The sequence below is a fragment of the Pinus tabuliformis genome, chromosome 5_1 (genome assembly GCF_031772625.1).
Source record: "Pinus tabuliformis cultivar Carrire ecotype Pingquan chromosome 5_1, CPIR1, whole genome shotgun sequence".
NCBI classification, from domain to species: domain Eukaryota; kingdom Viridiplantae; phylum Streptophyta; class Pinopsida; order Pinales; family Pinaceae; genus Pinus; species Pinus tabuliformis.
In genome coordinates this window covers 603,631,313-603,648,138 of record NC_142305.1, presented here as the reverse complement: position 1 = coordinate 603,648,138, position 16,826 = coordinate 603,631,313, and positions in this window count along the sequence as shown.

Below are 16,826 nucleotides of genomic sequence, written 5' to 3'. Positions count from 1 at the left end.
ACTTCAACCGAATGCAATGGGCATTCGTTCTTAGGGTGTATCCTTGTACATCTAGAGCAGAAGATAGCCAAGGCCCTCTCAGCTTCTTCCTTATTCTGCTGGATCCTGAATGTGTCAAGTTGCATGGCAATGGTCTGTCTCACCTCACTCTTAAGATCTTCTAATTGATTTGCAAACTCATGCTTGGAGAAAGGAATACCAGCTGAGAGGAGGTTTCCTCTACCTCGTTTCCGGGCTGCCCTAGAGTGGTTTCTAAACACAGTCTTGATGTCCTCATAAGGCAGTTGGTAAATATCTCCCCCAGCTAACATGTGAAGGGTATCTAAGAGGTCTTCAGGGAATCCTCGGAGCAGGACCAACTTGAGGGATTCAGGGTCAAGTGTGCACCTGGCCCGTTTATAGCTAAGTTGGAACCTCTCCTCATAATCCTCTAAGGACTCATCATTTCCCATGGTCATCCGAAAGATTTCTCCCTTGGTTTCCTTGGACCTACAGTAGTCCCTGTACTTGGTATTGAAAGCTTGCTGCATCTGAGCCCAAGTGGTGATACTATTCCCAGGTAAGCCCATGAACCAGCGTAATGCTGCATCCTTAAGAGTTGAAGGGAAGAGTTTCAGCTTCTGCTCATCTTCAGTATAGTCATAGGTTCGACAAAGGACAGCAAACTCAAACAGGAAGGTATCAGGATCTTCAGTAGTCAGTCCATGGAAGTGAGGTAGAGCGGAGGGACTAATGTTTTTCATTTTCATGTCTCCATTGGTTTCTCGGATGGGGAAGGCACCTTCTATTCTCTCATCTTCTCCTCTATTGTCAGCCATAGGTTCAGATGGGATGGTCTCTAATTCTTCTTCTGCTATAGGATCTTCGTATATCTCAGGAGGTTCACGTATAGGTTCTTCTGGATCACTGTCACCGAAGAAGAGAGAAGGGTGACTCAGTGATGTGGTGGGGGTGTTGGGTAAGAATTTGCCTGTTTTATCTCGATTCCTACGAGGCATGAAATGGAAAGAATTTTTTGATTGCTTTTGTTTTTTTCTTTGGTACCTGCAAAACTGAAACAGATTGATCTACAACTAACTATCTTGCTGAAATAAAAATGCAGAATTGAAATGAAAGCAGGAAAGAACTAATCTACTTTGCTCAAATGGAATTGCAGGAATGGAAATGCTAGTCTACGCTTGCAGAATTGAAATGCTAATCTATGCTTGCAAAATTGAAATTGCGGAATTGAAATGCTAATCTATGAAAGCAGGAAATGTCTATGCTACTTTTGCAGAATGGAAATGAAATAAACTACTTGGCAGAAGGCGAGAGTAGGAAAATAGAAGAAAAGCAACAATTACTAATACTCTGACGCTTCCCTGGAAACGGCGCCAAAAAGATGGTGGGCTCCAGTATTGTAGCAATAATGCTACAACTCCTGGAGCTTCCTTCTCTAATTTTATCAACCCAGTAGTTCGTAACAAACTTGGAAGCGACGGTGCTGTATGCACAAGTACTAGCTCTTGTCGCAGCTGTCACTTGGTCAGCTGGCACAAGTCCGCTAGGGCTCAAGCCAACTTCTATATGTTCTCAGAAGAAGCTTTTTAAGTGATGAACGAAAGCTATCTCAAAGGAAATTAACCTACTACTTTGCAAGAATGAACTGAAAGCCAACAAAACATGGAAACCCTAGTAAACCCTAATCTGACCAGCTTAATCCTTACGATGCAATGGCGGGAATGCAACTTCTAAAAATGATGCCATTACTTCTAGTGAGATGAGATGCATGAGTTTAAACTACTTTCATCTGAAGAGAACATGTTTTTGTATTTTTGCTCAAGTGGTTGGAGTTATTATGACCGTGCTTCTTACTGGGTCTTGACTGTGTAGGGGTAGTTCAAGGGGAGGAAGGCTTGGGTAAGGTCAGGAGGACTCTGAGAGGTTCCAGGGGATCCCTAACATCATTCCACAGAAGTTCACAACGTTCAGGTGCCTGGCAACTGTGTTTGCAAGCTTCTACATGATGTCTGCAGGGGATCCTACAGGAAGCTCGGGATTTCTACAGGAAGTCTGCTAACTTCTACAGGATGTTCTACAGTCAGAGTTTTGGGTGATGGAGGAGTGAATGAGCTGTATGGGTGGATAGGTAGGATGAGAGGGGAGCTTGTGATGGCGTATGGACAGAGAGATTATATGGAGAAGGGGTGTGTGAAGCTGGTTGGTCGATAGAAGGGTAGAGGCAATGGAAGGCCGAAAAGATAAAACAACGTGGATAACAGAAGAGATGGTGGGCAAATGATCTAGCTGGGAGGTAAGGAGATGGCTTAGGCACGGCTGAGAAGGATAAGGACGTGATAGAGTGGTGCTGCTTAGTGTAAATGAAACAAATCACCTCTGTCTTGCACAAAACCAAGAATTCATCAACCTATTCTAACTGTTTTATTAAAAACCAAAGAACAACGATGTGAGTTAAGAGAGAAATCGTGCATGGTGCTGAAACAAGGAGTTATTTCTCAAGATCTAAATGCATGGACACTTCTACCGATGGGAATATGACTTTAAAGCTTGCATGAACATGTAAAACTGCGTTTTTTTGGTGGTTGGCACGGTCTACATTCCCAATCTCTAAACAGAGGTGGAAGTGAGTGTACGATCAACCTTTTCTTGGAACTATGATGAATTCTAATCCTCCTATTCTAATCTAAACTGCTGAAAGCATTTTATCCCTGAAACTAACCTACTTAATCACATCAAGAGATTTGAATCAGCAGAATGTGTTTTCCAAATGCATGTCAAGGCAAAGAAATGAAATGCTGAAAGGAAAGACAAGTAACAATACAAAGAAAGGAGGCCTATTGCTCTCAGGTTGGGCCCAAACCTGAGAGCTATAGCTCCTCTAAGAACTCAAGATTGAACTCAAATCTGCCTGCCTTTTATTAAAAGATCATAATCATAAGTCTAACAACATGCCAAAAATGGCTTACAAAGAGCAAAACAGAGCTATAGCTCGTGATTCAAAATCTACAACAAAGGTTCAAAAGTCCCCATCGAAGGCTACAACCTCAATATTTATACATTATGAGGGCCAAGTTGGCCTCCTAAATTAGTGGGGCTTGGCTGTCCAACTAAAAGTAATCTGCTTTTCCTGTAGAATCCGTTGGCTGCCTTCTAGCTCGGTGGTGATAGTTGTTGGAGCTCGGAGTTGGGGTGGAGATAACGAGGAAGGTCATTCAAGGCTGTGGACAACCTTCCTAGAAACCCGCAATGCCACCTTGGCTGTCTCCTTGCCTCCATCTGCGTGGTTTTTGCTCCATTTAATGTCAAAAAACCTGAAATAAACATGTATTAGCTACATAGGCATAATGACTACCCTCCTTCCTACAAATAACATGAATATACTAAGAAATGATGCATAAGTGATAAGAAATGAAGGGTTGAGCAAGGTAAGTAGGCCAAATGAGCCCAAAATGTTACCAAAATTTGGGGCTCATCAATGAGTAGCTTAGTTATGTGTAAATAGATGTTCTTTTAAGTATTCATGTATTAGTTATTGAGGTTGTATGTTGTGATTATGCTTGTCTCTTCTATGTGCAGGACTTGATCTGGAGCCAACTCAGGGGACTTCCACTTAGTTGCATTGTGCTCTCCAGCAAATCTACATGGAGTCTTGAGGTAATCTATTTGTCCTACTTTGATAGTTAGTTATTGTTTATGAACATGCATGTAACTTTGTGACAATTGTAGATAATCTTACAATCCAAGGGTCCTGGGAAGGCCTTTGAGGGTATCTTCATTCTCCATACACTGTGCATTTTATCCTATAGCAGAATTGGTGACTCCAATGGGGACTATACATCTAGTTCCTGGTTTACCCAGACAATTCTCAGTTTCCTCCTCCCTCTAAGACCTCCCTATACTTCTGCATTCCATTTCTGACCCACCAAAACCTTGCCGCATCCTGCCTACATGTATTCATCATTGAATTTGATCCAAGAAGCCTTGTTTTGAACTGTTTTCCCACACTTACATAGGTTAGAAGACTACACAATGCTTTATAAAGCACTGTGTCTGCACGCACAGAGCGTTAGTTGACCCAGTGACTCTCTGTGGCCATCGCTATAGAGCGTTAGTCTCCCAAAATCTTGATTTCCAACTGTGTCTGCAAACCCAAGGGGATAGGAAGCCTGCTCATGGACTGAAAGAGGGTATGCAACTGCATTTTGTTAGCAAGATAGGTGTCCTAAAAGAAATTTTTTATTAGGAAATATGTTTTTTTTTCTTTCTTAAAAACATTTTTTATGAAAGAAAGATCCACATTTTTGATTCATTCTTCTATTTAGTTGGTTAAAAGCTGCTCCATTTTGGTTTCAAGTAGTTGTTAGGAAAGCATTGGAAAGATTTATGTTGGTTGTGCATGTGTTATAATGAGTAAGATGCATGGAACAAATATGAATATGTGAAAGACTCTCACCTATAGAATACAACTTGTTTTCATCGAATTGAATATTTTTTAAAAGCATTGTCTTGTGCATGATTTTTGAGTCAGAGTCCCATCACATTTCATACGTCAACTCCCCTACCGAAGACAATAAAAAAGTACACATAAAATTTACCTAAAATAAATCAGTAACTCTTTATTGAGTAAACAAACATTAGTTCAGGCTAGGATCTTGGGATAGGCAGTGTGAATAAACTGTCCAAGATTAGAAACCCAAACTAGTGTCATTAAAAGAGAGAAAATTCCTACTGCACTCATACTACCGGGACCACTCCAGTCAAAGCGGAGCTAAATACGAGACAACATCGGATTGTAAGTGAAGGTATCCTGCCTTCGCTTGCAAATCCTTTGGGTATTCTGTGTATTGGGGATCCCTTCAGGGATTTCGGAGCTGAGTCGAGGACTCAGGTATCCTGCCCACATAGCGTACTGTCTGTGACTATGTCCCCCTTGTTAGTGTCTATGATTTGAGGTATCCTTAGTGTCCAAGCTTTTAGGGGCTTACACAAGGTGACTGGGGCGGGATGCCCTAGTACCTAACACAAAAGGACCTACTCCGTCTTCAGTTTTTGGGAGGGTGCTCGTCTTCACGAGAGTACTCGGCCCCTCAATCTGAGGTTCGAGCAAAGCTCAAGAGTAACCGTAACTGTACATTTGGCTAACCCTCTCTGTTATTCATTGTGATACTGGGTTTCGTCTCGAGTGATCGGTGCTTATTAGACAGGGTCATTTCGCTCTGTTTGCTGATTAATCGATTTAGTGTATTTTTTATATTTTTGAGTCACCCGAGTGTTATCATTTGAGACTTTAACAAATATCACGATAAAATTTATTGATAAAAATTAACGGTCACCGTGGCTACATCTAGCCCTCGTCGTCAATCTAGACGATTGTCAGGACTTCCTCCACTCATTGTGGAAGATTCGTCGAGCTCCAGTGAACCGGATTCCCCATCTTTAGGGAATTAGTCTCCTAGATCTCACACGGAATCTGTTTGGACAACCGATGATTCAAGTTTTCCAGAGGATTTCTTTACCGAAGGATTTCTTCCTCCCTTTAACCCTCCGCTTACAAATTTGTTGGACCCACTCTTGGTTCCTGTGGCACCTGTACTCCCTGTTTCTTTAGGAGGAACATTTCCATCCATCCTGTCGACGACTAATGGGTCGTGGAATTTTGTGGACACTTTTGGTCCTCCACCACTTCCCCAGTCGACAGTCACCACCACACCGTTGATGGCGAACCCCGCTATCCCATTTGTCCCAGGTACAACCACTCACATGACACCCTCCACGAGTGGAACCCAGTTGATGCCAGGTTCCACCCCTTTAGTGTCAAATTGCATACCTTCGACAAGTGCTACATACAACGCTCCTTATAATGCTCAATATAGCACTATTAGCGCGGTTCCCGTCCCCCAAAAATATGGTCGGCAACCATTGTACAGTTCAAAATACTAGATTCAAGTATCTGGGGGAATTCCAATATGCACATACCAGTCGGGAACGTAACAATTCACCCTCCATTCTCAGGCATGCATGGTCAGTCATTGATTGACATGAGCATTCCTTATGTCAATCAAGGACATATGGTTAGTTCTGTGGCGGGCGGGAATCCTCAAGGAGGTCCAAACCAATCCATGGGGGCACCCTACTCAAAAATTCAAATGAGTCAAGGGGGCATTGCTTATCCTGGGGGCAATTCTATACCCCAACATCAAATTCCCCATGGAAATCCACACTACAACACCATACCCCAAGGCAACTACCATACCACGTAGCTTGTGTATAATACTGGGACTCAAATGATGGGAGGACTACAAGGTTTTTAAAGTCATATGTCATCGCATTCGTCTGAGTTGGGGGCACCACACACTTTGCCTTTCTTGGCAACGTTGGATATCCCCGACTTGTACAAACTTACAAATGACCCCATCTACCATAACTTACTTTGGTCGTTGATCCTGCATAAAATACCAACGAACATCCCCAAGTTTGACGGGAAGCAAGGGGAGGATCCGAGCACCCATATCACCACCTATCATATTTGGTGTGTTTCTAACTCCATGGTCGACGATAGTGTCCGGTTATGTCTTTTTCCCTACACCCTCACTGGCAACGCAGCTAAGTGGTATGTTGAGTTACCACGTGCATCAGTAAATACCTTTGATGCTCTAGTGATGGAATTCCTAAAGCACTTCCAGCTGCCCATTCGTTGCGAAACTGGGACAAAGCTCCTCACTTCAGTACGTCAGGATACCTCCACCCACATCTTTGATCATATACATGAATGGAGACGTAGGCGGAGGTTAGTTAAAGCTCCCCTCCCAGACTACCTCTTAGCGGACTGGTTCTACAAGTCCCTACTCCCCCAAATCGCTAAGGAAGTCACCTTAGGTGGTGCGGTCACAGAAGACAAATCCATATGTCATCCCCAACACTTAGATTTGATATATTCATAGTTTGGTACTCTTTATGACGTAATCCCTAATGCCCCTCGCAACTCAAATGATTCCACTACTCAACACCCTAGAGTGCACGCTGATGGGATTATCGGTGCAGCCTTTGGGGCTACTGTAAAACAACTCAGTGGTCACATTGCCCAGATGTCAGTGGACCCCTCTACCAAATCAACTGCTTTTCCTACCACCACGATAAACTCTATGCAGTCTACACAAAAACCCGGTGGTAAGAACAAGAAGAATAACAAAAAGACCGCTCCTTCTGAGGAGCATTCAACAAAGCAACAAAATCCAAAGCAGAAGGTTGCTGCGCCTTTTGACGATGGAAAGGATAAACCCACTAGATTCCCTTGAAAAATCTATGCTGAAGACCACATGACATATTTGTGCCTGCATCTTCAGGAATGCACATATTTCATTGCTAAAAAGGATACTGGTAGGACCCCCGCTATCCTAAATAATCCTTTCCCCGCTCAGCAGCAGCGCCACCTGATTGCAAACCAATCGTTACCCCTACAAGGGGGCAACGGTGGTTTGCAACATCCTTTAGCTGGTGAAGGATCCTCTACCGTTTAAACCTTTGAAATGGTAGATCTATAAAAAAGAGCCAAATCCTATGGAGCTCCTATCGCTCATGCAGAGGAACCTTCCTCAAGTCAAAACCCATTGTCGCCTAATGATTTTCATATCGAAAGGCTGGTTGCTGACCTTGTAATTCGCCCCCCCAAAGGGGCACTTTGATGCACAACACACAATACATCTGTATGTGCCGCCCAAAACTACAACATTGTAGAAGACTTGGCGCAAGCACTGTCGGCTATGTCAGTGCTCGAAGTATTACAAACATGCCCAACACAAAGGAAAGCTTTGCTTTCGGCTATTGGTGGTATCGACCCACAGGATTCCATGCTTGCAGTTTTCGACATGGAAAAGTGTAAACCTCCCCTTTCCCACCAGCTTGCATTTCAAGTGCAAATTTTTTCGAAAGGTAAAGGTATACACAGAATTGTCATTGACGAAGGTGCTTCTACCTGCATCATGTCGGCTTCATGTTGGCTCGCTCTGGGTTCTCCAACCCTATCCCCACCATCGAATTCCTTTAAAGCTTTCGACAGCCACACTTTCATCCCAAAAGGTTACCTAGCTAGCTACCCCATCACTTTGTATGGGAAAATGGTAACGGTGGACATAGAAGTCGTAGATAAAAAACTCGACTATAATCTCTTGCTGGGTCGCAGTTGGACATATGCCATGATGGCCATCGTATCTACTGTCTTTCGCATCATCCTATTTCCATTGGATGGAAAGGTACTTACAGTAGATCAACTGTATTTTTGCACCCCTGATTATTCCTCATTACTAAGTGGCTTTGTACCCCTAGTGGGTTGTGTAACTGACTCTTACATCAGTATCGACACCGATCTACTGAAGGCTTCTTCCCTCATGGGTTGTTTCCCTCTTCAGCCACTCAAGGTTTTGTGGACGGTCAATATGCTTTCATCGATTCCTCATGAACAGAATGATCCATGGATCCTACCAGCTCCTTCAGACATTGACACATATGAAGAACAAATGCCGCTGTCACCAACTGAATTGGCCTACCAAGCCATCCAATTTGCATCTGCATCTCCGGTCACTTTGGTTATGGCCAACGGTACCACTGACCCTCCCATAAATGCTCCTTCTTTCGATCCACTCAGTCAAGTCCTACCTATGGACGAAGCTATTCGAGAAATTATGAGTTTAGAAGAGTGACCTTGGGAGGATTCACACCATCATGTTTCGATATCTAATTCGGACATGACGCCTCTTCAAATCCTGTCACCTGATGCACATGAAATCGTTTCCTCACCATATACGACTATCCAAACTTTGGACTCGGAAGGAAACATGGGCAATATTTCAAAGACATTTCTCAATGATAGTTTTGTCATGATAGACATTGTGGAAATACAGATTGGAGCCAATCGCAATCCTGAGGAAATTATCAGCTTCACCTGCCCTTCTAAGGATTTCTGCGATGTTTTCCCTTGGTCTTATGAGCATTCTTTTTATGGTATTTTTCTTGCTCATTAATCCAAAAAATCCTTGAGTCTTCTTCTTCGGGCTCATTAAACTACCACGAAGAAGACTGAGTGTTCTTTTTATGGTATTTTTCTTGCTCATTAATCCGAAAAACCTCGAGTCTCCTTCTTTGGGCTTGTTAAACTACTACAAAGAAGATATGAGCATGTTCTTTTTTGGGAATTTTTCTTGCTCTTTAATTGAAAAACTCCCGAGTTTGTCATTGTTGGGCTCGTTAAACAAATACGGCGATGGTCTGAGCAACTATTTTTCGCTCTTTTTCTAGCTCATTAAATTGAAAAAGACCATTAGAGCATTCTTTTTAGGCACTTTTTTCTCCCTCATAAAACTGAAAAAATCCTGAGTTTTTTTCTTTAGGCTCGTTAACATTTATAAAGATGACCCGAGCATTCTTTTAGGTAGTTTTCTCACTTGTTGAACTGAAAAATATCGAGTTTTTGTCAACTGGGCTCGTTAAAGATCTACGGAAGCAACCAGAGCACTTTCTTTTTTGGGACCATTTCTCGCTGTTAAATCAAAAAATCCCCGAGTTTTCCCCTTCTTCGGGCTCATTAAATCTACGAAGAAGGAATGAGCAATTCTTTTACCTCTTTTTCCTTGCTCAATAAACTGAAAAAGATACCTTGAGTTTTCTTCATTTGACTCGTTAAAATTTGATGAAGGTATTGAGTTTTTCGTCGTGTGACTCATTAAAAATTCACGACAAAAAATGAGTTTAGTCCATCTCCTCGTACTTGTAACAAAATGAGGTCAACATCTATTGAACATAGGTTTCTCTTTATCTGGATTCAATATATTAACTCACGGAAAAGTGACCAATCTGGGTATACTATTAACATTTTGTCGCACCCAGTTAACAACTATGACAAAGGGACCACCATGGATTCGTTCTTTATGATCTTTTCAGACTCTCTAAATATGAAAAGACCATTGAGTTGTCTAGTCTGGACTCATTAAATTACACAGACAAGATTTAAAGTTGCTCTTTTACGATCCTTTTTAGACTCTAGAAACATGAAAAGATCGATGAGTTTGCTTGTCTAGACCCATTAAACTAATTAGATAGGTTATAGGGTTGCTCTTTTTGCGGTCCTTTTCAAACTCTTAAAAAATGAAAAGATCGACGAGTTTACCCGTCTAGACTCACTAAACTAATCAGAAGGCGAAAGTAGACAATAAAACTACATTCAGTATTAGAAAGTGTGGTTTTGCAGCAATCGTTCCCTTGAACATGGCACTCCCTCAGATAAACCTTCCTTGTGATGGCCTCTCAATATGAATCCTACCATCCTATGAGTTTAGCCTAAATACCTCGATGTTCCTGCATCTCTGTATCCTAACACTCTTTGATGTTCATGAGTCTAGTGCTACATGGTTAAAATCGTTGTCATGCCTTCTATTGTTCCAGGGTAAATCTTTTGTTTCCTCCATCAACCCATCAAGCATATCCTTTCATCATGCCCTCTATTGTTTAGAACCAATGCTCAAAGATTCCTAAAAAACAAATCATTCTTGTCCCGTTTCGTGTCGATTGATGTAGGACACATTATTTCCTACCTTTCGACAGGTATCTTCCTATCGACTTCAACACTCTATCTAGGAAGACAACCTAGAAACATATTCAGTGCCTTGGTACTTGCAGACATTAGTGGCAGGTCACCTTGTGTTTGATCAAGGGTTCTCATTATTGGCTCCTAGTTAAGCGATTCTACGGGTGTTCGATGACAAAAACATCTTTCACACTCGTTAGATTGTACTATGCATCTTTGAGACCATCACCATTATTGGTGGCCTTCCTCGCGTCTGTTAATGGTCTCCATTATTGACTAGTAATCAGATGATTTTGTGCATGTTCGACATCAATGCATATATTCACATGTATCGATCTATGCGGTTCGGTGAAGCGGAAATCAAGACCTTGGGTAGAGGCTTGCATCACTCAGCCTTGTTTCCTCTCCCAAGTTGCGTAATTGGTTTTTGGAGATAGCTTATCAGAATGATCCTATTATGACACTGGATCTGCATTGTGCTTATCGGCGGCCAACATTGTCATATCTCTTTTATGAGAAAATCACCCTGACATAGCTACTGAGCATGGGAATGCCCGACTCAGGACATGATTTTAGTAGTTTTTTATATATGTGTTGTATTAGGTTTCCCGTACCACCTGAAGCTTTAATCCTCTCTCTCTTTTTGTCGAAGAAGGAAAATTACAGTTAAGTAAAGTATTTCAGCCATCGTTGCAGCCTCTGATATCACAATTTAGGGGGCATCTGTTATACAACAAATTGACCCCCTCATCAGCTCAGAGGGGAAAGACATGATAGCTAAAGCAAAGACCAAGATCACATGCCTTGTTTCCACACTAACGTTGGCTATGCATTGACAACCTGCTTTATAAAGCTTCTCTGCAAGCCTAAGGGAGTGTTAGTGGCCCAACTAACTCTAGTTTCTAGTTCGGGAACAATGTTAGTGGACCCTAATGAAGTTCTAAAGGTCAAAGGAGCGAATTGACTCATAAATATCTAGATATTTTCTCCTAGATCTACTCAAGAAAATCAAGGAAACATCTCAAGTTTGACCTATTTGGGGGATTTCTAATCCTAATGAAGGAGGAAAATGGGAAAGAGCTGAAAGCATGGCAAATTCATTGCTTTTACCCTAAGGAACTCATGGATGAACTTGGAAACCCTAACTCAATTTCTACATAAGCAAAGCTAGGGCTATGGTAATAGAGGTCAGATCATTTGAAAGGATAGCATACTTGATTGTTGAGCATTGTCTCAAATCAGAAGAAGTTGGTAAGAAGGGAGAGAGAGAGAGAGAAGCTGGAGGGGTAAGGGAAGGCTGATGAAACATATGGTTGTAATCACTCTTTCGAAATTAATATAGAACTGCAGTTGTACTGTCTACTCCATGGTGTTGGTACTATCATTCATTAGCTTGTTTGTCCAATACCTTTTAGCATGAGTAGCTTAGTTATGTGTAAATAGATGTTCTTTTATGTATTCATGTATTAGTTATCGAAGTTGTATGTTGTGATTATGCTTGTCTCTTGTATGTGTAGGACTTGATCTAGAGCCGGCTCAGGGGACTTCCACCTAGCTGCATTGTGCTCTCCATCAAATCTACACAGAGGCTTGAGGTAATCTATTTTTCCTACTTTGATAGTTAGTTATTATTTATGAACACGCATGCAACTTTGTGACGGTTGCAGATAATATTACAGTCTTACAAGGGTCCTAGGAAGGCCCTTGAGGGTATCTGCATTCTCCATACACTGTGCATTTTATCATATAGCAGTCATGCTCCGCCACCACATGAGTTTTAGGTTTTGTTGAGCAAGAGATGTTTTACCTTTAGCTACATGTTTTGTTGCTGTAGGAATGTAATCATATAGTTGTCCTTTACCAATTCATCCTTTAGCCCTCTTATTTCTGCCTCTTTCTCTTTGATGATTTTCTCATGTTACTTGTCCTCCTCATGCATTGCTATATCTTCCATATAGGTGTCAAATTCTACCTATTCTCTCTCCTGCAAAGGTACCTTGTGGTGATGTGCTGACGTCTTTTTCTCAACTGAAGTAGGCATGGCCCTTTCCTCACTACTACGAGAAAACACAAGCCTCTTTCCTCTAGTATATGTCTTATTCACCTTATCCCTAGATGTTCTTGTTACATGTCTGCTTGTAGAACCCACTTCTTGTGGACTTGGTGATGCCAAAGGTGTATACTGACTACTAGATTGATTTGGAGTAGGCAAAAGAGAGGTTGACTGCATGAATGCCTCCCAAGACAAGTTGACCTATGTAAGTTGATGGCAGACAATGATTTTCACCAAGCCATGATGGAACAAGCTTTCTTGATGGTCTTGCTCTTTCATATGTACCTTTCTGCCATTTTGACTAAGCTTCTGTAGAGGTAGTGAGGTAGGTTAAGAGGTTTAACACCTATGAAATGCATCAGTAATCTAACATGGTATTAATATATCCTTGACAACCTACCCTCACATGCGAAGCATTTCATGAACATCTTCATGAGAGGGGCATATTATCAAGCAAGTGTCTAAAAGGAAAAATATGCTTTGGAGCAGCTTTGTAAGGAGGCGTCAAAAATATTTTGTAATTTTCAATGTCTAGGTCTATCCTTTTGAACCAAACCTCTCCATGATTTGGGAGCCCTATGTCTATCAAAATTTCCTCTGCTGAAATGGTAAAAGTGACCCCTACAATAGTTGCCTTATCCCTCCTTAGACCGGTGGCGAAGGTGCTTGTTAATTTATAGCTAAAACCTAGTTCTTCAATCTTTTCATAGAAAACAAGGCAACCTACATATTGGAATGAATTCTTGAGAAATAGTGAAGCCATGATATCTTGTACTTTGGTGGGTTCATACATGATAATATGACCTCCTTTATGTTTCCTATGATCAATGGTTGTAGTCTCTAGATCCACTGTGAAACCCTAGCTCACTAGGAAGGGGAATTAGGGTTTAATGTTAGGAAAACATGGGATTTGGGGCAGTTTTGTGAATGGAGGGAGATAAAGGACTTTGAGAGTATCTAACTTCTTGGGGAAATTTTGGGGCATAGGTATAGATATTAGGGAGTGTAGGGAGATGAAAATTTGGGAAATGAGTGAGGGGAATGGGCATAGAAATGAGAAACATAGTCCTAGCCTAGGAAAGTGTAGTCTACGCTAGGGAATTTTGACTTGACAACTTACTCTATTTTGAGTCAAGGATCTTCTAGATATATTCTACTCGTCAAGATGTTTCCGTTGATATATGGCACGCCAAGTAATTCTTCACGGTTTGAGAGATATTCATGTTTGAAGTTAGTAACCCCAGTTAGTGGGATAAACCCCTATGGGGTTGTGGCATGGCACTCATAATTGGTTTTGGTCATTGAATAGTAATTAATTAATATTTTTTAAGCTCCTAAAATCCCTCCAACATTCTCTATAGAAGCCCCTCTCAACTCTATAAAAAGAAATCTCATATATCCTCCAAATGTAGTGATCGTGGAATTTTCGCTATAACTTCATTTCTGCGAAGTCTTAGATTCTAAAATGAAAAACTAGTTGATTTGAAATCCTGATGAACGTTGTGACCAAATTTCAGATCTTGATTTGCTATATTTTCGGAGATATGATCTGTGGAAGTTAGGGTTTTTGCAAGCTTCCGAAGTTCATCTCAAAGAAGTGACCTTGGGAAAATCGTCATAACTCTCTCTCTGAGAGGAGGATTGGAATTCTGTAAAACATTGTGGATAGTGCACGGACTTTAGTTTTCTGTATACCAATTTCAGAGCCGAAGGAGGAAACAATGACACGTGGCACGTCGTACAAGTTTGCTCTACTGAACTAGTCCATAATTAGGTCATTTTGAGACATTGGGCATAACTTTGCCTTGGAGAGTCCAAATTGGGTTAGACCTATGGCATTGGAAATAAGACTCATAGGGCTTCTACAAGACCAAATATCACATGTTGGAGATCTGAAATCACATAGATACATCAGATTAAATATTGACCTCCTAGAAGGCAAGAAAAACTAGATCAAGTGTTGTCTAGGGGTGAAAAGGACCAGACTCTCTATGGCAGCAAAGAGCAAGGAGCAAAAAAATGATGCAACAGAGGTAAGATATAGGTAAGTATCTTCTGTATATTCATGTTAATCTCTTAATTGCATTAGGTTCTTTGTATTATAATTTGTTGTTTTTGTTTAGCACTGACATATGCTCTGCAGGATGAGGTATGTTTTGCTATTATCATGTCATGGGTATTTCCTTGAAGACTTTTTACAGGTCTTATATATTCATCAAGAGAATACTTAATGCATAATCTAATGTTCCGAAGAATGAGAAAGGGTAGCATGACAAGAACAATAATCAAGGTGCAGAAAAACATCAAGAAGTTCACCACATGAAGTCTTCAAGTGGGAAGAACTACATAGACATTGTAAAAGTATCATTGTATAGAGCCATTTTAAAAACATCTTTGTAAAATTTGTACAAGTGTCTATCTACCAAGAGTTGAAGAGGTAGTGTCAGGAGGTCTAAGATCATCATTAGGTGGTTGTGTCATAGTTGGGGTTATGGTCTAGTGTGTCGTCTTCTTCTACATCATTCTATATCATTGTAAAGTGGACCATTTTCCCTGGTACGGGAGTCCATTCTTATTTTATTCTTATATAGGGTGGTAGGGTGGTGCTAGGGTGCGTTGTAGCTCATTAGGTGTTGGGGCATTCATTCAATTGACAACTGAAGAATCTCGAGCATTGGAGCGTCCATCTAGTGGGATCTAGAGAATAATTCTTTTCTAGATTCTAGGAAGTTGGAGCTTTATTTTCAATTGGAGTTGAAGATTAAAGAATTATTAGAAAAGCGTTCGATGATTTTTGACCTGGAGGGGTTTTTCCACCTAAAATTTGTGTGCCTCCTGTGTTATTTTATTCACTCTTGTTACTGCATAAAAATTAATGATAATTGAAGATTAACTAATGCTTTGAAAATATTTAAAAGTGCTAATTGCTAAGGAATACTGATTCACCCCCCTAGTATTTTCCAAGAATTGGTATTAGAGCTTGGTTCCTCCAATAGTAGTTTAAAAACTGGAAGGAGATCATGGAGCATACCAAGAACAGTGTACCTCTATTAAATGAAAATAATTATGCACTCTAGAAAGGAAGAATGGAGGCCTATCTCTTGGCACAAGGTTACGAAGTATGGGACACTGTTCAAAATGGCTTTACACCAACTGTGGATGAGCAAGGTAAGAAGAATTTGGTAAATGATGCAAAAGCAAAGAATATTTTGATTAGTGGACTTATTGAATCTTCTTATCATAAGGTGTTGGGTTGTAAAACTGCCAAAAATGTATGGGACAAGCTTGAGGATATATATGCAAGTGACTCAAATGTCAAAGAAGCAAAGCTTCAAATCTACAGAGCAAAATTTGAGGAACTCAAAATGAAAGAAGATGACAACATTTTTGCATACTTCCAACATGTTGATGAAATAACCAACACTCTGGAAGGATTGGGAGAGTCTGTTGATGAGAAGACTATTATACGAAAGATTCTTAGAACGTTACTAGGAAGATTCAACCCAAAGGTAACATTATTAGAATAGAGTGAAAATCTGGACAAGCTCAGCAAAGAGGAATTACATGGAATTCTCATAGCATATGAAATGAGACTTGATGAAGAAGAGGGTACTTCGCATCTATAAACTGCATTCACTGCATTTAACAAAACCAATAAGGACAAACAACATTCAAAGGCAAAGACCTGCACCTGCACCTGCAAGTGTGAAGAGAAGGAAGATGATGAAGAAGGTTTTTCAGATGGAGAATACACTTACTTGATGAGAAAACTAAAAATTTGTAAGGGAAAATTCAAAGGTAAACTTCCATTGATATGTTTCATTTGTGGTGAGGTTGGGCATTTCGCAGCAAAATGTCTGAATATAAGTGATGGAAACTCAAAAGGAAAGAAAGGCTTTAAGAAATTCAACAAGCAAGGCAATAAGAAAGGATTCAAAAGGAACTTTGTCTCTAAAGAAGATAGCTCATCATTCGATGAAGACAGTGACAATGAAGAAGAAGCCAATGAGAGAGTATTATTTATGGCCAAGCACAATAAACAAGAGGTATCAAACAATGAAGAAGAAGGGTTGACCATAGAACAATTTTCTAAGGAGGAAATCAAGCTTATAAAAGAGCTCAAGGCTGAGAAGATCCGTTCCAATACCCTTGAAGAACAAGTTCAAGGTCTCAAAATTGAAGTTGAAGAACACAAAT